At 42.3% G+C, this 24,281-nt stretch overlaps 1 protein-coding gene across 3 annotated transcripts in view; it reads left to right on the top strand.

Annotated features, from left to right (window-relative positions):
• TDRP (testis development related protein) overlaps positions 1 to 24,281 on the top strand; it is a 166,470-nt gene that overhangs the window by 52,155 nt on the left and 90,034 nt on the right. The window lies entirely within an intron of this gene.

A 24,281-nucleotide genomic window follows, 5' to 3' on the forward strand; every position in this document is an offset into this window, starting at 1 on the left:
ACAAGGTGTTTTTATGACATGTACTGTACCTTTCATCGTTGTGAAATATGAAAACACCTTGTGAACTTGCCACTTCCTTGACAGGTAGATTTGACTTTTAATACTGTTTATACTGTATATTTTGGCCAGCTGTAATAAAGAATATTGGACAAAATCCATATATTGTATCCATAATTGAAAATAGTTTTTTTTCCATTGTCACAGAATATTTCATGTTTAGACACCTCTGCAATCATGGGATTCTGTTTGTTGAAGTGAATCTGTCAGCAGATAATTGCTATGTAATCTGAAGACAGCAGAAGATGTCTGAAACACAGAATTTAGCGATGTCCCTTTTTTGGCTGTTTTCTGGTGTTTACTTACAATGAAGGTTTTATCGCCAAGAGATTATCACTGCCTGGACTACAGCTCATGTAACTGCTAGATCAACCACACCTTTTCCTCTGATAAGCAGCTCACTGTCAATAGACAATGTACACAAAAAGCTGTGGTGTAGATGGGGTTAGCTGCATCTAAAAAGTCTGAATGTGACAGATTGCTGCTGACAGATTGCCTTTAAAGGGTAGATTAGAGCCTCCACCCCTATATCATCTAAGGATGATATCGTATTGAGTCTTAAAACAGTAACCTACACACAGTGTCAGGTCGGCACCGTTATACTGATTAAAATGATATCTTGGTTGGCGAAATCCATCTTGCGGTTGTTTCTTTAATCTTTATTTTCAGTTTGTAGTTAATGAGATTCTCCTGCCTTAAGGCTGAGGTATGTGGTGCTCTGATTAGATATTTGTAATGCAGACTGCTGACAGGTCACTGATCCCTCACTGACCTGCCCCCTAGTTTGCATAATGAATATCTGTATATACTTAAAAAAAAAACCAAAACACTTCTACGGGCTGGTGCCCGCTGCGCTTGCGCAGTAGTTGCTATCGGTGTCAAGCTGTGATCCGAGAGCTGCTACTGCACATGCGCCGGCGGCGCTATCTTGAGGAGGTTTTTTTTTTTTCTTCAGTAGGATGGTGCCGCCGGTGCATGCGCATTAGCAGCTATCAGATCACAGCTCGACACCGATAACAGCTACTGCGCAGGCTTGGCGGGCGCCATTTTAAAATTGAATAAAAGGTATTATTGGCACACAAAACATGTGATTTTGCTGCAGAACAGGGGCCATGGCTGGCACCTGACTGCAGAAGAGTTTTTTTTTTTTTTTTCAGTCTGCATTATGAATACCTAATCAGAGCGCAACATACACGAACCCCGCCTTAGGGCACGAGAATCTCATTAACACAAAACTGAAAAGAAAGATTAAAGAATAATCATAAGATGGATTTCATCAACCAAGGTATCATTGTGTCAGTATAACGGCACCGACCTGACACTGTGTGTAGGTTACTATGCACAATCCTGCTGACAGGTTCCCTTTAATGACTGAAATGTATATCAATAAGAATTCTCACTCATTGTTTTTGCTGTGGTGTTTTTTTGTCCTTTTTCCACTGTATTTGAAGCATTGATGCAGATTTGAAGTTGAGTAACAGTAGGGATTAGTGTGCATGAAATTATATTCACTTTACTTGGACTGTTAAAATAAGCAGAGCTCCTGCACCCAAAAAAAAAAAAAACTGCAGAAAAAAACAGTATTTTGACTATGATGGAACATGTCCTTTTAGGTTAATTTTATTTTTAATGCCATGGCTTTTATTAGGTTAAAAATAACTGACTAAATGTAACTCGTCCAGTTCTGTATCCAAATTGTCACAACTACTGACTACATGCGTATCACTGCTGGGCTCAGTAATTGGCTGCAGTAGTCATATGCAGTGAGGTCTTGACATCAACACTCCAGCCCGGAAGCAAAGACAATGGCAAGTGGAGAGATGCTGGAGCAGCGGTTGGCGAGTAGTTGCTCTTTTTGTTTTATTTTTTTATCCCTGTAAAGCCTGGGAGATAAAAAGAAAAAAAAAAAAACTCCCTCGTAGTAGTTGAGAGATAAACTTGATGTAATGCATTAAAGGGAACCTGTCACCAGAAATAACGCTGTTAATCTGCAGATTAACCGCATATCTGCAGGTTAACAGCGTTATGATGCTGTCCGTCGCCTGCTTGCAGCCGCATGCAGCTGGGAGAAAATGATTTTTGTGTTGTTTTGGGATTCGTGGGGGAGCTGTGGAGACCTTGATTGCTCGGGTGGAACTAAAGAAGTCTCACCAACCCCGGAGCTTGATTGGTTTCCCCTCTGTGTAATGGTGGGAGATGAGGAGGTAGTATCCTTTGAGGCCGACATTCCTGAGATAGGGGAGACCGAAGGAAAGTTTGGGCCCACCCAACATAGGGACCTAACTTTTAAAAGATGCCTTCAATTAGGTAACCGTTATAAACAGCATAGCACAGGAGCCGGAGGCTGACACCAGGTTTCCCTATTTCATGTTTAGTGGGGGATTAGTTACTAAGGTAAGAGAGGAGATAGTGGAATAATTGTTGGTACCAGGATCCTATAGACAGAGGGTGTTGGACGGCCCATTCACAAGTCTTGGGTGGCCATCTGGGGGTGGACAAAACTCAAGAACGAGTCAAATAGTTCATTGTATTGCCCCAAATGTCACAGGGAAATCCTAAGGTATTGCAAGTCCTATTACACCTGCCTGCTATCTGCTCTCACCTCTTCTTTCTGAAATCCACTCATGCCACTACCTACCAAGGCAAGATCGGGACCCCATTGAAACTCCATGTTTGCTGGTTACGCCTGAAGGGGACATTGAAGACCTCACAGTGGCCAAAACACTGTCAACGGCCAGAAGCAGCAATGTCCAAAATTACTGCAGCAGAACCAGGACCTGTTCTCATATTTTCCGGCGTGTACAGATATCGCAGAACATGATATTCTGATGGAACCCCATGTGCGGGTGAATTTGAAGCCCTACCAAATTCCAGAGACCCCCTGAGAACTGATCTCCTAGGAAGTGGAGCATATGATGAATCTCGGAGTCATTGAGGAATCTAAGAATGGGTGGTCTAACACCATTGTCCTTTTTTCCAAAACCCGATGGAGAATGGAGATTCGGTATTGATTATTGGAAGCTGACCAAAGTCTCCAAGTTTGGCTCATATCTAATGCCGCGTGTTAATTAGCTGATCGAAAAAATTGGGACAGCAAGATACATAACCACCTTGGCCCTATCAAAGGGATATTGGCAAATCCCCATTTCACAAGAAGCCAAAGAGAAGATGGTTTTCTCTACGCTCAATGGTTGCTTCCAATATGTCTGGATTCAATTCGCACTGCAGGGAGCTCCGTCCACCTTCCAGAGGACGATGGACTAGATCCTCACACCCCACAAGAATTACGCTGCGGCGCAAATTTACAATATCGTAATCTTCAGCCTGGATTGGAGAAGTAATCTGGGAAAGATCCAGGCAATATTTGATGCACTCAGGAAGGTGGGATCTCTTTAAATACGAAAAAATGGGGAAAGAGGATGCAAAATACCTTGGATATACAGTATATAAGGCAGAAGCAAACTCAAACTCCAGATCAATAAAGTGGAGGCCTGAACTGGCCAAAACCAGTATTAGAGAAACAAGTTAGGGCATTTCTGGGAATCGTAGGGTACTACAGGAGGTTCATTGCAAAATTTGCCCTGGTGGCTGCACCCCCTGACCTACCTTCCTAAGTCATGGCCAAATGGACATCGGAGACGGTCTTTCAAGAACTGAAAGTAATTCTGTGTAAGCAGTCAGTCCTGATTGCTCCTGACTTTAAGAATTAATTTGTACTCCAAATGGACGCCTCAGAAGAAGTTGGATTAGGAGCTGTCCCTTCTCAGTAGATACACGGAGAGGAGCATTCTGTTCTCTACTTGAGTAAGAGTAAGAAACTGTCGGCATGTCTGAAATGATTCCATGCTAGAAATGAATGTTTGGCCAAAAAGTTGGCGGTCACATTGCGATACTATCTCTTAGGGCGAAAATTTAAATTGGTGTCAGATCATGCCACACTCAAGTGGATCAGGAAGAAAAAGGGGGAGAAATGCTCATGTTACCGCTGGGTTCTACCCATGCAGGATTTCCGCTTCCATGTAGAACATAGAGACGGGACTTACATGTTAATGTTGATGCCCTCTGGAGAATGCCATGTTTATCCACAATAGAATGTATTGGATGCGGTAAATCCGCATTGTTCAGTCAACAGATACGGCTTTGCCTGATTTCAACACTGCGCTTTGGACGCTGCTACTAACTGATCGTGGGCACGTAGCCTCAGAGGTTCACATTTTATCACCACTGACCCTCCACAATTACATCACTAAAACACTTATCTGAAATGCACACTTAATGCCAGTTTTCATACAAGCCCCATAGTGTTCCTTAACATACAACCCTCTGTCTCCAAACACAGACAGCCCCCTCATGCCCTTTCCTGCTCCCACCTGCTAACACTTTCTCTGCTCTTTCTCACTGCTGGTGATATCTCTCCAAATCCTGGTCCTCCTCACCACATTCCCACAGTCATTTCTACCTCCCATCCACACTCTATCACAACCTTCCGTAACCACTCCAACCTTATACCCATTCACCCAGCCCCCGCTTTCCCAGTCCCACTAACAGGAGCTCTGTGGAACGCTCGCTCTGTCTGCAACAAGCTTTCCTACATCCATGATCTTTTTGTTACTACCAAACTTTCCTTCCTCGCCATCACCGAAACCTGGCTCACCCCTTCTGACACAGCCTCTCCTGCTGCACTTTCATATGGTGGCTTCCACCTTTCTCACACTCCCCGCCTCAGCAGCAAACATGGCGGAGGAGTTGGTTTTCTCCTGTCAGATACCTGCTCCTTCACCCCAATCCCACTGCCACCCTCTGTTACCCTCCCTTCCTTTGATGTGCACTCTGTGCGCATCTACTCCCCCTCCAACTGGCTGTCATCTACCGCCCCCCAGGGCCAGCCACCACCTTCTTTGACCACTTCACCACCTGGCTACTTCATTTCCTTTCCGCAGACATCCCTACTATCATCATGGGGGACTTCAACATCCCCATTGACACTTCCCTCTCAGCTGCCACTAAACTTCTAGCTCTCACTTCCTCCTTCGGCCTCACTCAATGGTCTTCTACAGCCACCCACAAAGATGGCCACACACTGGACCTCATCTTCACCCGCCTCTGCTCCCTTTCTAACCTCTCTAACTCACCTCTTCCTGTCTCTGACCACAACCTTCTCACATTCTCTTCCCTCTCCACTCCATGTCTACAATCCCCACCCCATAAACTTTCACACCCTCGCAGAAATCTTAAACACCTTGACCTACACTCATTCTCTGAATCCCTCCTCCCTCTCACAGATATAAGTTCCTTACACAATGTGGATGACGCTGCTGCTCTATATAACACCACAGTAGCTGTAGCTTTGGAATCTGCTGCCCCACTTACACATACCAAAGCTCGCAAAATCAACAGACAGCACTGGCACACCAGCCTGACCAAAGAACTGAGGCGAGCTTCCAGGGCTGCTGAGCGCAAATGGCAAAGATCCCACTCCAATGAGCACTTCATCGCATTCAAACAGTCCCTCACTACTTTCAAGACCACACTCGCCACAGCTAAACAAACCTACTTCTCATCTCTCATATCCTCCCTGTCTCACAACCCTAAACAGTTATTCAACACCTTCAATTCTCTCCTCCGTCCCCCAGCACCTCCTCCCTCCCCACTCATCTCAGCTGAAGACTTTGCCTCATTTTTCAAGCAGAAGATTGATAACATCAGAGACAGTTTTAGTCAACAACCCCCAGAGCCCTTCCTCCCGACTTCCCAGCCCTCCACCTCCAAAACCAACTTCTCCACCATTACAGAAGATTGACTCTCCACTCTACTCTCAAGATCACATCTCACCACCTGTTCACTTGACCCGATCCCATCCCACTTCATCCCAAACCTCACCACAGTCTTCATCCCAACCCTAACCCATCTCTTCAACCTATCACTAACAACTGGTGTTTTCCCCTCAAGCTTTAAACATGCCTCCATCACACCTATCCTCAAAAAACCCTCTCTTGACCCATCCTCTGTATGTAGCTATCGCCCTATATCACTTCTCCCCTATGCCTCCAAGCTACTGGAACAACACGTCTACCTTGAACTGTCCTCCCATCTCACTTCTTGCTCCCTCTTCGACCGCTTACAATCCGGCTTCCGGTCACACCACTCCACTGAAACTGCCCTTACTAAGGTCACCAATGACCTCTTAACCGACAAGAGCAAGCGACACTACTCTGTCCTCCTCCTCCTGGACCTGTCCTCTGCCTTTGACACAGTGGACCTTTCCCTGTTATTACAGACCCCCTCTTCCCTTGGCATCACAGACTTGGCCCTCTCCTGGATCTCATCATACCTAACAGACCGGACATTCAGCGTGTTCCACTCACACACCACCTCCTCACCTCGCCCCCTATCTGTCGGAGTCCCACAATGTTCAGTCCTAGGACCCCTGCTCTTCTCCATTTACACCTTTGGCCTGGGACAGCTCATAGAATCTCATTGCTTTCAGTACCATCTCTATGCTGATGACACACAGATCTACATCTCTGGACCAGATATCACCTCCCTACTAACCAGAATCCCTCAATGTCTGTCCACTATTTCATCCTTCTCCGCTAGATTTCTGAAACTTAACATGGACAAAACAGAATTCATCATCTTTCCCCCATCTCACGTGACCCCCCCCCCCCCCCCCCCCAACGAACCTATCCATTACAGTAAATGGCTGCCCACTCTCCCCACTCCCACAAGCTCGCTGCCTCGGAGTAATCCTTGAAGCTGATCTCTCCTTCAAACCACATATCCAAGCCCTTTCCTCTTCCTGCCGACTTCAACTCAAAAATATTTCATGAATCCGTTCATTCCTCAACCAAAAATCTGCAAAAACCCTAGTCCACGCCCTCAACATCTCTCGCCTTGACTACTGCAACCTCCTGCTCTGTGGCCTCCCCTCGAACACTCTTGCACCCCTCCAATCTATTCTAAACTCTGCTGCCCGACTAATCCACCTGTCCCCCTGCTATTCCCCAGCTTCTCCCCTCTGTCAATCCCTTCACTGGCTCCCCCTTGCCCAGAGACTCCAGTACAAAACCCTAACCATGACATACAAAGCCATCCACAATCTGTCTCCTCCATACATCTGTGACCTCGTCTCCCGGTACTTTCCTGCACGCAACCTCAGATCCTCACAAGATCTCCTTCTCTACTCCCCTCTTATCTCCTCTTCCCACAATCGCATACAAGATTTCTCTCGCGCATCACCCCTACTCTGGAACTCTCTACCACAACATATCAGACTCTCACATACCATCGAAACCTTCAAAAAGAGCCTGAAGACCCACCTCTTCCGACAAGCCTATAACCTGCAGTAACCACCGATCGACCAAACCGCTGCATGACCAGCTCTACCCTCGCCTACTGTATTCTCACCCATCCCTTGTAGATTGTGAGCCTTCGTGGGCAGGGTCCTCTCTCCTCCTATACCAGTTATGACTTGTATTGTTTAACATTATTGTACTTGTTTTTATGTATACCCCTCCTTACATGTAAAGCGCCATGGAATAAATGGCGCTATAATAATAATAATAGTGGCTAATGTCTGAACCTCTGCTGTGTGGAACTTGCAGCAATAATGTGGCCAGATACATTTTTGTAGCGTGAAACATAAATTGGGCAAAAGTTCCCCTAAATGAAGATATGTATGTTTTACACTGTAAGCTTCAGAAAAGACAATAACTATTAGTATGGAACTGGAAAACCTAGTCCATGAGCAAGCTCCAGTTGGCTTCTACCTGCCTTGCTTTGCTTGATTGACAGTTTTTTCCTTAGATATGTAAATATGTCAGTCAAGCAGAGCTGTGTGTGAAGATGGTGGGAGTGCACTCAGTGATGCCAGCTCCACTTTAAATGATCTCATCTCTGAAGTGCCGCAGCATTTCAGAGTAAAACCATAGATATCTACAATTGATTTGGGCCGTGATTTGAGCAGCATGAATCCCTGGTTACAGATCTGTGTATGTGTGTGTGTATATATATATATATATATATATATATATATATATATATATATACACATACACAGATATATATTTATATTATTTCTTTTTTTTTTTCAGACCCATATACAGTATATTGGTATATAAATCCAAGTGTAGCTGTCAATTGTAAGTGATTGCCCCCGGTTTATCTTAAATGAATGACATATGGAGCATTATAATAAAACTTCTTCACAAGATTGTATTTGGCGTCCATAGTTTCTATGCAGACCTATAGGCCACAAACTAACTGTATAGTTTCATCTTTATACTGCACTCATCATACTGTCTACTATTTGGTGATATGAATTGATATAAACTTGGCGCCAAACACACATTTTTAATGGCAAAAATTGTCCTTGGGCCTCATGTACATACGGTAGTTGTAAAATGGATGGATGTTGTCCATATATATAACACCTTGGAGGCAAGGAAAGGTTTTTCTTACATATTCCCTGTGGCATTGGGGGGCTTTGGCTTTATGATCTGGAACTGTAGGGCATCTGATCAGTGTGGGGCTGAAAAGCTGGGATAAAGCAATACTTCTTTTGCCCCATTAATGATTTGTCTGCCCATGGTTGATTACACAGCAAATTGTCTATTCTGATTTGGGGGTGCAAGGTGGGATTTTGAATTTAATATCTTTGCAATTCAGGAGAGTGAAATCCAGGGCAAATCCGATGCAGAATAGGAGAAAAATACAATATTACCCTTAGGTCTTATTCAAATGACTTTATATCTTGTATATCATCAGTAGTTTACAGATTGTGTCATGGTCAAAATTTCTGGCCCAGCGGCAGGTTTCCTGAATTGAATTTACAGTACAAAGGCATATACAGTGCCTTGAAAAAGTATTCATACCCCGTGAAATTTTTTACATTTTTTTTTTCATGATGCAACCACAAAATTAAAGGGGTTGTCCCATGAAAATAGCACATTTTAATCAATAGATATTGGGTTATTATTAAGTTCCATAATAAGACGCGCTAAAAAAAACCTGTTCCTGCACTGAGATAATCTTATAAATGTGCCCCTGCTGTGTGCTGTGTAATGGCTGTGTCTGACCATACAGTGACAGGGTCTGATCATACCACACCTCCTGGGCAGGGGAAGAAGCAAAAGAGAGGATACAGACAGGACAGTATGGGGCCACGGCTGCTGTTTTCTGTGAGATAAAACATTTCCCATCTTTGTACATGATGTAGAGGCTGAAATTTTTGCCCATTCTTCTTTGGAAACAAGCTCTATCTCCGTAAGCATCTGTGAACAGCAATTTGTAAGACTTGCCACAGATTCTCAATAGGATTTAGGTCTGGAGTTTGACTGGTCCATTCACACACATGAATATGCTTTGATCTAAGCCATTCCATTGTAGCTCTGGCAGTATGTTTAGCATCATGTTCCTGCTGGAAGGTGAACCTATGACCAAATCTCAATTCTTTTACAGCCTCTAAGGGTAGGTGTCCACAATCAGGAATAGTAGCATTTTGGACACAGCGCACTTGCGCTATGTTCAAAATGCTGCAATCTAGGTTACAAGCACAGTGGATGGGATTTATAGAAACCCCATCCCTACTGTGCTTCTATTTGGCGCTGCGTAAACTCACCCACAGTGCGGGTTTATGAGCATTTCAATTTCTGTTGCGGAAATGCCAGTCTCCACAACAGAAATTTCCACAATAGAAATGTCTAATGCGGTAAATCCACATTGTTCAGTGGACACATGCGGATTTACCTGCGTGATTAGAATGCAGAGTTTCAGACGCCGTGAAAACCCAAAGCGCTGCTATTTCCTGATCATGGGATCGTACTCTTAACAGATTTTTCTCTAGAATTGTCCTGTACTTAGCTCCATCCATTTTTCCATCAACTTTTTCTTGTCCCTGCTGAAGAAAATCATCCTCATGATGCTGCCACCACCGTGTTTGACTGTAGGGATGGTGAATTCAGTGTGATGTGCAGTGCTAGTTTTCCAGCACACACAACGCTTTGATTTTAGCCCAATATGTTCTAATTTGGTCTCGTTTGACCAGGACATCTTCTTCATCATACTAGCTGTAACCTTGTCTACATGGCTCTTGCAATCTGCAAATGGGACTTCTTATGGCTTGCTTTCAAAAATGGCTTTCTTTTTGCCACTCTTCCACAGAGCCCAGTTTTATAGAGCATTTTACTAATAGACATATTCTCCCACCTGTGGATCTCTGCAGCTCCTACGGAGTGATCATGGCCCTATTGGCTAATTTGTGAGCTCCTTGATAGGGATTTCACTTTAGGTGGGCAGCCATATCTTGGTAGTTTTGTCATACTCCTTCCTTTTTGAATGACAGATTGAACAGTGCGCCTTCAGATATTCAGAGCTTGGCCTGTTATTTTTTTATTCATAACATAACCTTGTTTGCTCTTCTTCCCAACTTTCCCCCCGACCTGTCTGGTGTGTTCCTTGGTTTCCATGATGCTGTTTGATCCTTATTGTTTTTAATCAAACCTCTGAGGCTTTCATGGAACAGCTGTGGTTATACTGAGACTAAATTACACACAGATGGATACAATTTACTTATTATGTGACTTCTGGGGCGGTTGGTTACTACGTTTTTTTTTTTTTTCTAGAAGTATCGGAATATTGAGGGCTGAATACAAATGCACAGCATAATTTTCAGATTTATTTTTGTAAAATAAAGAGATAACCATGTATCTCATCCTTTACATTTCACAAATACTTGCGTTTTTTTCTCACAGAAAATCCCAATAAAATACATTTAAGTTTATGGTTGTAGCGTGAAAAAAATATATATTTGAAAAAGTTTATGGGTATGAATACTTTTTCAGGGCAGTGAATCTAATGTTAGTTTTGGTCAGAAACCAGTGGCCATGGCAGGACTTGCAGCCATAATACAGATTGTAAATTATGGCCAAAATATAGTCATGTCATTGGGAATTCACACTCTAACATAAGGTTATAATATGTTATAACCTAATGTGATACTAATATTATCACATTTTTAACATACTAACTTGTTCTAAAAGTTCAAACATAATTTGAGGAAAAACATGAATGAAGTAAAAAAAAAAAATACTGTGTGAGTTAAATCACAAAATAGATGCAAAAACAGGTCACTTCTTGTTCATTCTGAGCAGGAGTTTGCTTCTTGCTAGTTCAACATGTTAGAAGATCTTCTTTGATCTAGTCAATGTTGTATTTGGTTATAAAGGAAGTGTTGAGACATGCAGAGATGACAGAGATGCACTGACATGTTACCCTTTTCATCAAAGAGAGACTGTGTATATTGAAGTGTTTTTTTTCCCCAACGTATATGCTTAGATTTACACAGCCTCTGTTTTGTCTATATCTCAGAGGAATTATAACAAACACTAGTTTTCCTCATTATGCCTTTTTAATATTGTTTGTGTTTTTTACTTATGGGAAAGCCAATCTTGCATTTCTTTTTGTAGTAGATGTTAAAAAATGTAGCCTTAAGGCATGGAAGCAGACTGGTCTTTGAACTGAAATGTGAGATGTATAAAGACATGCTGTTGAAATAAATACATTGTGTGTCTTGAGACGATTACAGATGTACTACAGTCATGGCCAAAACTTTTGAGGCCGACACAAATTTTGGTTTTAACAATTTTGCTGCTTTTGTGTTTTTAGGTCTTTTACAAATTGTCTCTTCAGAGAGGAAGAGTACTAGAACTCTAGTGACACTTATTGGAAGTAGCAATCCTAAAACTCAGTATCAACCCTCTAGCTAGCGAGCCTTGCCACATGACGTGGGATAAAAGCCAAAATCTCAATTTGCAGACACTGTGTTTCAGGCTACTGCCCCTCATCAGTGGAAAGTGTGAGATCTGGTTTGGCTGGGTGAAAGGCATATGACCGGGATCCAAAAGGTAACACTTCTATTTGCCAAGAGTGACATGTCAAGCCTGACATGCCATGGTGAGGAGACTTTTAGCCTTGCAATCAGGGCTGTGGAGTCGGAGTCGTGGAGTCGGAGTTAGTTTTGGTCGGAGTCGGTAGAAATGTACCGACTCCGACTTTAAAAAAAAAATGTATTAATATTTCATAATTGAACTTTCATATGAATTTTATAAATGTTACTCAAATATATATGTTCTATCAAACTATGAACAACAGTGGTAAGCAGTTCTGCTGGAGATAGAGACATTTCTTACTTCTTGTGTGTCACTGTTCTCCACTGCCCTTATCTAATCTTATACTTGGTTAACCTCATGCTGCCCCAACCCCCCTACTTACAATGTATGAAACTGAAAGTGAAAATGTGTTGCAAATTCTTAGTAGTAAAGCTCCTCCTCTAGACTAGATCATACTAGGTGTGCGTCTTCCAAGCATCTCACAGCTGCCTGCTACTCAGAAGAGGAAGACTGTAAGAAGTATTATCCTTTCAACAAACTTTGCATCAGTTAACTGTGAGTACATGAGGAATAATAACAGTATTACTGACCACTATATCAGTTGTACGACTTGGCAATAATTTTGTACAATTGTTTTTAGGAAAAACAATTGTCATTTGGATTGTGAATGCAGAATTAAAAACCTGAGAATGTCAAAGAAGCATCACATTAAATCAGCTGTATTTGAACATTTCACCATCACTCAAGATAGAAAACATTATGTCTGTCAGTGTATGACAAATGATCCAGACGAAAACAAATGCTGTGAAGCCAAGATGAGTGCATATTCAGGCAAAGATAAAAATGCTCCTACCAGAGCTTCTAATCTAAAGAGACATTTACAGCGCTTTCATCCAGAAGTACTGAAAGCAGTGGATGAGAAAGACTGCATCCAAACCAATGAACCAGTGCCCAGCTCTTCCAGCCAAACAAAGGAGCAGAGAACTTTGCAGCCATCAGTTGCAAGATATTTTGTCAGTGACAAAGTTACTGTGACAATGACAGTAGATACATTTAAAAAACAGATCATAGAGCTTGTTTTAAAGGATAGTGTGCCTATTTCATTATTTTCACGACCAGCTTTTATGTGTCTGAATGGGGAAATGGCCCGCAAGCTTGGTGTTTCTCTGGAGAGAGAGTATTAGAAAATTAGTAATCGAAGAAGCATTTAAACAAAAGGAAGAACTTAAAAAAACTCTCAAGGGACGCTTTCTGTTTCTTAAAATGGATGCCTGCACACGTCACAGAGTGAACTATTTTGCCATCAATGTCCGATTTGTTTGTGACAAAAATGAAATGGTTACCAAGACATTGACAGTAAAAGACACCAAAGCTCATCACACCAGTGAGTTTCTCCAGGTCTTGGTGGAAAAGGTTCTGCAAGACTATGAACTTAAAAAAGAGCAAGTTCTTTCTGTCGTAACTGACAATGCTTCAAATATGATAAGTACTATTAAGCTAATGAATGAGAGTAATGATGGTGACCAGCAGCTAGAAGAACATTCTGGGTCCACAGACACAGAAATGTTTGAAATAGAGGAACACAGTATTGTAACTGAGGAGCAAACTGAAGTTGCTTCTTATGAACAGCAACATGATAGTTTAGATGAACTTGTTGAAACTGTGTCAATATGTTCTTTCATTCATCACATGCGCTGTGTTGTGCATACGCTACAGCTGGCTATAAGAGACAGTCTGCAAGAAGGACATGCTGCTGCACTGATTGGCAAGGTGAGAAAATTGGCTACTGTTGCCAGAACCCCTAAAGTTGACTCAATTTTGAAGAGACGTGCTGGAAAAGGGGCAATTATTGATCAAGCCACACGATGGGGCAGTACTTACTTAATGATTCAGCGCTTGGTTGAACTGAAAACCTTTCTTGTAGACATGGCTAACCCTCAACTGATGCTAAATGAAAGTCAGTGGAATCAGGTGACTGAGCTGGAAAAATTGCTAGAGCACCCATTTACAGTGACTAAAAAATTACAAGCAGAGGACTTAACTCCAGGTATTTTCTTAAAGGTGTGGAAGAACCTGATGTTTCGCCTGTCCCAAAGAGGAGGGTTAATTGCAAGTGGCATTGCTACATCAATGAAACGGAGAGAGGAGCTACTATTACAAAATAACATTCTTTTGGCAGCTGTTTATGTAGACCCAATGCATCGGATTCTTCTAGATGATCAACAGCTAAGTAAAGGAAAAGAAGCTCTGTTTGAAATAGCAGTAAGGATGAAAGGGTTGCAGAACAGTCAGGAGGAACAAGAAGAATTTGGTCGTCCTGCCACATCTTCACCCTCATCATCAACTGATGAAGAATTTAATTTCGAAAAATATTTGGATCACAAGGACCGTGCAAAGCGTTCCCGCATAGAAGAGTCATCCCCATCAAGGAACACAGCCAGTACATTTCAGCAGAATTTTTCATGTGCACTAAAAGAAATTGAGAAATTTGACCGTTCATCAAAAATAACAGTGCAACAAGCGATTCCTCTGTTTCCTGACATTGTCAGAGATGTTGCCTGAGTGGTTACTGCTTTGCCACCAACACAAGTTAGTGTAGAGAGGTTGTTCTCTGCTCTCAAAATAATTAGATCAGATTTGAGGGCATCCATGAAGGAGGATCTGACAGAGGCAATACTTTTTCTGAGGACAAATTTATAGATTTCTTCTTATTAACTGCATAAAAGTGTTTATTGCATATTTACTTACAGTTTAGAAAAGTTTATAAAAGTTATTTGCTATATTCTAATTGTATTCTAATAAATGTAGTTTTTGCTCTAAGTGGTCTGATTACTTATATGATGGTGAGAAACTGAATAAGCACGATGTTTAATATTTTACAACAGTAAATTTGTTGTTATGAATTGGCCATTTATGAAGGAGCCGGAGTCGGAGCCTGATAAAATCCAGGAGTCGGAGTCGCAACTGTGGCTTACCGACTCCACAGCCCTGCTTGCAATGCTCCTCTGAGAGCATTTCAAGATCTTTTAGTCATGTTTCTATGATTATTTTATATTGAGGCATCTAGTGAGCGTGTGCAAAGGTCATTGTGGAGGGAAGGGAAGCAGGAGGAGCTGTGACATCTCCTTTTAGGATTGGTGGATACTGTGTTTTCAGCGGAGGCTTTATCAGTCATTGTAATCCTGCTTCTGATGATAAGGAGTCAGCTGAAAACTGTTTCTGAAAGGATAGGAAGTATGCCTCTAAAATAACCTCAGTGGCCAGTGTGAGAACTGAAAGTTTACTGTTTTTAATAGAAATCGTGATGTGAAAAAAAAAAAAATTGCCAATTTTGTTTTTAAATCCAGTCATCTGAACATGGCTTGCAGAAATCGAGCGCATTTATGTAAATAAAATCTTGATTATTTTTTTTTTAGATGCAGAGATTTTTCTAAAAAAAATGTGCAAATGTGGCGCCCCTGAGTGTTCAGCCGCCACAGAGGTACTGCACCTCCTCCTGAGGTGTGGTGCCCCACCATCCAGGTAAGGTGGAGACACCTGACCATGCTCCAACACCTGCATCCCACACAACACAGCAGTGTAGCAAAGCACCCTTTGATGGCTCTCTGCTTGCAACATGAAGCGTGCTGGGAGGCGGGTGGAGTTTAGTCTGCACTAAAAGAGCGGGAAGAGCGTAGGATTTAGTCAGTTTGTCACAGGAGTCTGACGAGGTCAGTCTGTGAAAGGAGATCCCCTGAGTGGGATGGATAAAGGAAGTGCTGCAGCCGACCTCAGTGACCTGGGTCCACTGGCACAGGAAAGGAACTTGGATAGAAAGCCTGACTCTCCATAAGAAGGAAAGTATTAGTACGGAACGTGAGGAGAAGAAGAGAACTAAGGATTAGGGTTAGAGGAGAACCCTTCCCAAGTTCTGAGCGCAAGGCCGGGGTCCGGTCCCCGAGGTTGTATGGATACTAATGGTCCTGCAGCAGACACCGGAGGAATAGAAGTTGTCACCACTTTATTCCCACACCAGACTTGGGGGCACAACAGCATCTATAGTGAGCCGGGATTAGGTAGTACGGAGTTCCCGAAGCAGGCTACAGCTGTCTGCCGTACAAGTAGAGTTAATAGGAACATCTGACAGGAGGAACTCCAGTGTAACTCAGTACTGTGAGTACTTCACTAAAGGCGCTAAGAGGGAGACGTTCAGAAAAGGCATCTAAGTTGGCGGAGTGTTGGAAAGGAGTACTTCATCTTGCCTGGAGGTTGGCTGAGCTCCTGACCCGGAGGACACGGCACGGATGCGGGCTCTTGTGCCACAACAGACTGTGAGTAAAGCTTTGGAACTACATGCCCTGGTGTCCTCCACTTATTCCTGCGTCAACCTGCCCGGCACTGCTACATCCCCTGCGCCCGACACTACACCATCTGTGTCACTTCATCTCACTGCCCTGGTACTACAGCCCTACCTGTGAAGGGCTACACCATCATTGCTGCACCACATCTGTCCCAGAGGATCTGTCTGCAGCGTCGGCTTAACACCTTCATTGCCGAATACCACAGGTGGCGTCACAAAACATTCATTCATAAACTTTAATCATCATAAGCACACCGAACATTCCCCCCTTTTACAATGGGCGCCCAGGGCCACGGGCCGGGTCCCAGCTGCCGTGACATCTCCCATTGAAGCTCATGTTGTTCGTCACCAGTTTACGTTGATTTTTTGTATTGACAAGGAAATAGGGGAAATTATTTAATGTTTAATATGATTTTAGTATTTTTTTATGTTCTTTATGTTCTTTATGTGCCCTAAAAAGATCAGACATTAAGATGGGTGATGGTGGGAGGAATTTAGTAATGTTAAAGCTTTTCTTATCCTGTGACTGGAGCCGCCATCAGCCCCGATCATGTGACTAGATTTCCCCCAACCTATTGGTCTCATATCCAGCTTATCGGTGACCACATATCGCCTGATCCAATGGAGGCTGTTAGATTACCGCTCCCTCCATTGTATAAAATAAAAATATCAGAAAACAGCCGCACTCGAGATATGATTTTTCAAATGCATATAGAAAAATTTATTGAAGTCACCACAGAAAAAATCAAGTGTTGAGGTAACGTTTCGACCCTGTATCAGGTCTTTCTCAAACCTCACTTTAAGTAGAACAAAAGATTGAGATGGAGAGGCCACAGCGGAGTAAATGCAAGAGGATCATAAGAAGGGCTATAAACCATACAGGGAAGTCCGGCAGGGCACAAGGAGGGACAGAAGTCCTGGTATGTGCTGAAGGTCTGGGGCAAATGCGCAAAATACGTGACCACACCTTGCTTACGGATGACATACGGAGCACTGTTTAGTGGTCATTCATCCGTATTGTAAACTACGGACCGTATTTTGCATCGGTTAGTGTGACCCCGACGTTTGGTCCCAGTGATATCCGGCACTCGGTCAAGGTGAATTTCCCACAGTGCAGAGGAGCCATGGGTAGTATATGGCTTGCTATATATTTCAGGTGGGAATTCTGTGAGGGAGCCCCTTAATTGACCTTGGATTTTGAGGCAAAAGAACACATCTTAAACAGACATGTGAACAAAGCCCAAACGAGTGTAGCAAAGAATAAGAGTGCTGTAGACCATTGGCGGAGTTAAGAGTGAGTAAAAACCAAATAAAAGTATTTTGACGTTAATTCTGCAAGTGTAATGATTGTCAGTATGGCTTTAGTATAACCATTACACTGGAATCAAGCTAAGACCGATGCATTGAAGCTGGTCCCGAATTACAGAAGCGATTGGGATCTGAGCTGATAGACGAGCATCGCCTTCTCCTTCATTACTATTGTGCATAAAATACAAGACGCTTTGTAAACTACCGTCTTAGGCCTGTTTTACACGTCCGTTTGTGTCCATCAGTCAAAATCTGCCGTTTTGCAAAAAAAAACGGATCCGCCATTTTTCTTGGCGGATCTGTTTTTTTTCCCATTGAGTTGCATTACCGGCGGATCTTGACGGATGGCCATCCGTTGGATCCGTTTTTTTGCGGATCCGCCAAAATTTTGACATCCGCCGACATGCCCGATCGGATCATGCAACGTTTTTTCGGGCGGCCGGATCCGCATTTCTCACTGCGCATGCCCAAAAGACTTCACTCAGCCGCAAATTTAACCCTAAACTCTGTTCTGGCGGCTGAAAAATTCTCTCTCTCCCTCTCTCCCGCTCCCCCCCCCCCCCCCTTCCCCAAGCAGCGGTTCCTTTAAAATTCATCCTTTGACGGATCCGTTAAAATAACAACAGTCCGGTGCCAAACGTTGTGGTCAGTACAGGAACGGATCCGTTATCCGCCATTTTAGCGGATTTTCACTGACCAAAAAAACTGATGTGTGAAACAGGCCTTAGCAGCGACCGGGAATGGGCCATTGTGTCACTTTAGTCACAGGAGAAGAGGAAACGACAGGGAAGGGCAGGGACAGTCATGAACTGTGTGGCTGGTTGTCGGCTCAGTAAACATTAATAATATAACACATTGCTAATGATCATTTATCTTCTAGTTTTCTGTAAATATGCGCCAGATACATTTTTACCACAAGTACTAGTTTAAAAAAAAATATATATAAGCAGGTTAAAGTTTATTTAAGGAATCCATGTAATTGCATTTTCCCCAATGTGTGTCTTGAGGTTTATTAATCTGTCTTATTGCCAGTTTAGCTTGCAGCATTCCTTGAATAGTCCACATTCCTGTCAATAAACAGGTTTGGCTTTCTTTTTTCATTGAGCAACAGAAAACCATAAAATACATCAGTAAAGTTGTACAGAAAGCATGTTTTATGGCTTATACTAGATATCCATGTGTTTTACTAAATCGGTAATGCACGGTGGCTTAGTGGTTAGCACTGCAGCGCTGGGGTCCTGGGTTCAAATCCCACCAAGGACAACAACTGCAAGGAGTTTGTATGTTCTCCCCGTGTTTGTGTGGGGATTCTCCGGTTTCTGCCCACACTCCAAAGACATACTGATAGGGAATGTAGATTGTGAGCCCCGTCGGGGACAGTGCCAATAATATCTGTAAAGCGCTGTGGAATTAATGGCGCTTTATAAATGAGTAAAATAAATATACACTTTGTACAATTCATATACTAAATGCCTTGGGTTCCTTTCACATAGCGTTTTTGCCAACAAAGTGAACGTGTGCTCTATCACGCATCATTTTCGGGCTTGTATGCCTATTGGAGGCGGATATACAGACGCAGTCTACTACTTCTGAGTGACCGCTTCCAGTAGGCGTATACGTCTGAAAATGATGCACGGCGCACTTTCACTCTGTCAGAACCATTATAGTCTATGGCCCCATCAATGCTTATGTATCGATCCCATTTTGCAGGGGGTTCAGACGCAAGCCCCAACGGAACCAACAAATGTGGGGGAAAACTCTGTGCGACCCTCACGTAAAATTTTTTTAGATGTTGACTTCATGTGAGTAGGAGATAAAGCAGTGCTGTCCAACCTATTGAAGGGATTAACCCCATCCCTATAGATGAGTGTTGTTGGTTAATGCTTGTAAGCACAAACACTTTTGCATTGCCTAGGAAACCGACCAACTGATACTGTCTTAGCCTTGAGGAAAAAAAGACATGAATCTGACCATAAACAGTCACAATACATCGGATATAGTAAACCAAAATTATACTTTATTTAGATCAGGTGATAACCAATAGGATAACAAAACAATGTCTAAATATATATAAAAAAGCATATAGTAAAAAATAAAGGGCACACATCCAGAAAAGTATTGACTATGTATGGTATATAGCAGATGCTAATACATGTTTAGCTAGTATAGAACTCATACATGTAAAGAGCCAATGCAGAAAGACAGGGTTGTAATCCTAAGCACATAGTTTCATAAGAAAAATTGTCCTAGTTCCTGCAGCATATTGCCCCCCTGACAAATGCGGTAACCGAAACATGCGTCGGGGTGGACGCCACTCGGAAGATGGAGACTGATACTGTAAGTCACTATACCATACTATACTATATATGTTTCTCTAAGCATGTAGATTCCTGCAATGGTATACACCATAGGTGATAAATACTGATTCATATAGGACCAATATGTTGCAGGAAGATCGATTTTTCTTATACTATATGCTTAGGATTACAACACTGTCTTTCTGCATTGGCACCTTACATGTATGTGGATTCTATACTACCATCCATGTATCAGCATCTGCTATGTACCGTACAGTATAAGCTGATATAATTTTTTCTGCACTAGCGCGTTACCTATTCATTTTGTCACATATTTTGTTGGTAGATTTGATATGAGCTATATATTGGATCTTCATCTATCTTAAAGTGCCAATCCTTATGGACTTCATGTTGTTAGTTCTGTATTGATTTCCTTCCTCTGGACATTAGTCAATACTTTTATAGGTGTGCGCCCCATGTTTTTACTATGTTTTTTTTATATATATTTAGACATTGATTTGTTACCCTATTGGGTATCACCTGATCTAAATAAAGTATAATTTTAGTTCACTATTTCTGACGTATTGGGACTCTTTATGGTCAGATTTGTTATCTTTTTTTTTTTCTTCTCATGGCTATTTACTGACTGTCCTGTTATTTGACATGCGGTACATGGTCCAGTCTTGACGGTGCGCCGACCTGCACCAAACGCAACCTGCTGCAGTTTGGTTGCACCGAGTTTTTTTTTTTTTTTTAAACCAACTTCGGAATTTTTTTTTCACCACTTGATAAAAAAGATCCTAGACATGTTTGGTGTCTATGAATGCGTAATGACCTGGAGAGTCATAATGACAGGTCACTTTTAGCATTTAGTGAACCTAGCAAAAAAGCCAAGCAAAAAACAAGTGTGGGATTACACTTTTTTTTTTTGCAATTTCACTGCGCTTGGATTTTTTTTCCAGTTTTCAAGTACACGACATGCTAAAACCAATGATGTTGTTCAAAAGTACAACTCGTCCCGCAAAAAATAAGCCCTCACATGGCCATATTGATGGAAAAATAAAAAAAGTTATGGCTCTGGGAAGAAGGGGAGCGAAAAATGAAAACGCAAAACCGGAAAAAGCTCCAGTCATTAACGGGTTAACACTGCAATGTGTAGAAGGTTTAATTTTTTGTTCTGTTTTTTTTTTTTTTGCTCACTAGAAATCCATGATCAAATACTGATGATAAAAACTAAAATACTGATCAAACAGTGATGAAAAAAAAATTGAGCCCAGTGCTACAAAAATAAATACTACAATTTACAGGGACCAATGTGAATATGGTCTTAGCCTGATGTAGTTAATGTTTAACCCATTAGTTCATTCTTCACTGTATATTTTACTTGTGTAGTTTTGTTTAAAATTAACCAGTAATAAGAATTCCTGTCTAATAGCCCACAATTGTAGTTTCACTGCCATTGGCTATAACATGTTTAGACTCATGTACAGAAGTTAGGCTAATTTATGCTTGGTTCTTGGATCCAGACATTTGTCAACCCTTATGTATTGCAATACTTCTGTAAAGGTACAAATTTACCTCTGTAAAAAAAAATACACAGGCCTTTTAGTCTTACATTTTTATCGCTTGAAAAATCTTGGTCATTAAAAGGTCGTCCACTACTTTTAGGCTATGTGCACACGCTGCAGTTTCTGCTGCGTTGTACAGTACCATTGTTTTCAGTGGTAATACCAAAAGCGCTGTGCACATTTTTCCGCGCGGATTTGCTGCGGGTTACAATCCGCAGCATGTCAATTCTTTGTGCGGATATCGCTGCAGTTTCACACCTTCACCATTGTAAGGTGTGAAATCGCAGGCTAAGCCGCAGGTCTTTTGACCTGCGTATTTTTCAAAATCTGCACGGAAAGATCCGCAGCACTTCCAACTACGTGTGCACATAGCCTTAGGGTCCCGTTACATTTAGCGATGCACCAGCGATCCCGACAACGATATGACGCGGTCAGGCTCGCTGTTGCGTCGCTAAATGGTCGCTAGTGAGCTGCCAAACAGGCAGATCTCACCAGCGAAGTAGCAGCGGTCGGCGGTCGTTACTTACCTGTCAGACGCGGCGATGATGACGTCCTCCCGCCCGCGTCCACGCGTCGCTCGTCGGCACCAGTAGGAAGCCCAGCAGGAAGCCTCTGATGAGAAACGGCCAAGGACGTTCTCACGCGATCAGCGATAGCCAGCGGGGGAGCCGGTCGGACGTAAGTGTCACACATAGCGATATCGCTATTAATATCGCTGCTGCGTCACTAAATCAGTGACGCTTGAGCGATATTGCTAGCGATATCGCTATGTGTGAAGCCCCCTTTACACTGATGGCCTATCCTTAGGATAGGTCATCAATGTATGGTCATACGGGGTCCGACACCCTGCACCTCCACCAATCAGCTGTTATCGGTGTCTGTGGCTGCTGGCTAGAAGTACTCACTTATGGAGCTGCTCCATCCAGGAGGCAGATGTGCAATATCCTGTGGCAGCCATTACAAGTAGGCGGAGCAACCCATCAAGAGAGTACTCCCATTCGGCGACCGCCACCGTTATCGGCTGATTGGTGGGGATGCCGGGTGTCATAGCCCAGCCAATCAGACATTGATGTCCTATCTTAAGGATAAGCCATCAATATTAAAGCAGTAGACAACCTCCTTAAGCCAGAGTTTTCTGGTAGATGTGCAGACCTATACAGTATGTTCATATGGAGTTTTTATGGTTCCAAAATAAAGTACATGTTTTTGTACTTGAGACCCTGTTTTCATAAAAAAAAAAAAAACCCATAAGGGCCTCATGTTATTGGCTATTATAACATTTATTGTGTAGTCTCCGAGCAAGTGAATGAGTAGGAAGACCAGCACCACTGTGAGACCTGCAGCCGACTTGCAAATCTGTTAAGTGAAAGTTGTTTGCACCTTGCCCCTGGAATCTTGGGTGCTCACTATTAGAAAAAAAACAGTTCAGATACTGTCCATTCGCAAAGAAAAGAGGTGGCACTCCCTGTTCATTTTATTGATTCGTTTTATTTTATTCACTTTATTGGTCCAATTTTAAAACATATCAGCAGGAAAGTATTCGTGTGGTACACACCGGATGACGGCTGTTTCATGCCTCCTGCACGTCCTATGTTTATTGTGTACTCCTATTAAATCAGAGCTGAGCTGCGGCACGTGAGGACAGCCATTACAGTGTGTGGCGCTGTACTGCTCTGCCTCTGTGCATTGTGCACATCCGGTCCTGTTGGAGCGGAAAACAGCTGACAAGTGGGTGGGGGTTAGGACCTGCCTGGTGTAAGAAGAAAAAAATGGACAGATTTTGTATCATCATATGCCAAGTTCATTGACAAAATAAAGTATAAAAATATTTTCCCTTATTGTAAACCCCAAAACAGAAAAAAAATAAAATGACAGAATCAGTCTCTTTTGGTTATATCCCCTTGCAAAAACATGGGATAAAATAGAACAGAAGTCATACCAGTTAAAACTGCAGCCAACCTTACTAAAGTAAAAAAAAAAAAAAAGTACAGCTCTCAGAGTGTGGTGTCCATGTCCAAAAGGTGATCTTTGTTTAATGCAAGCAATTTAAAATGTATTACCAGTTCATTTTTAGTGAACAACGTAAAAACATACCTAAACAAAACACCAGAATTTATTCTATATGTAATATATTTTTCTTTTTTTGCAATTCCAGTTTACCTGTTATAAAGTGGTGTCATTCAAAACTAAATCTTGTCCCACAAAAATTCAAAACCTCATATGCCTGTATCAATGGAAATATAAAAAGTTCTGCCTCTTTCAAAGTGTGGAAGAAAAAGAAAAGCAAAATGACCATGTCCACAAGGGGTTAATCAGCCAGCCAGATAATAATTAAAATTCTTACTTAATGCCACATTTACACGTTCAAAACTCCTGGTATTGACTTACAAATACTGACCAAATACTGAACATGTGAACGTGGTCTAAGAGAAAGGAGACTGATCGATGTTTTTAAACAACCCATTAGGGCTATTTATTGTGGGCCTGTTTTGAGACCTGTAAGGCTGTGTTCACACACAGCGTTTTTTTAGCGGTTTTTACCGCGGTTTTCACTATAAAACCGCTAAAAATAAGATGCACAGTCATTTCTATGCATTTTGCACTTTTTGTGCACATTGATGCGTTTTTTACCGCGAAAAAAACGCATCGCGGTAAAAACCGCAGCATGCACATTAATTTTGCGTTTTTTTTTTCCGCGGTTTAGGCTTCTCCCATGCTTTTAGAAACCGCTGCGGTAAAAAACGCATCAAAACCGCGCAAAAAACGCACAAAAACCGCCGCGGAAAAATAGGTGCGGTTTCTGGGAAGGGATTCAGGTTTTTGT

Source organism: Dendrobates tinctorius, unplaced genomic scaffold (assembly GCF_039654945.1).
Source record: "Dendrobates tinctorius isolate UK_male_01 unplaced genomic scaffold, ASM3965494v1 ptg000107l, whole genome shotgun sequence".
Classification (NCBI taxonomy): domain Eukaryota; kingdom Metazoa; phylum Chordata; class Amphibia; order Anura; family Dendrobatidae; genus Dendrobates; species Dendrobates tinctorius.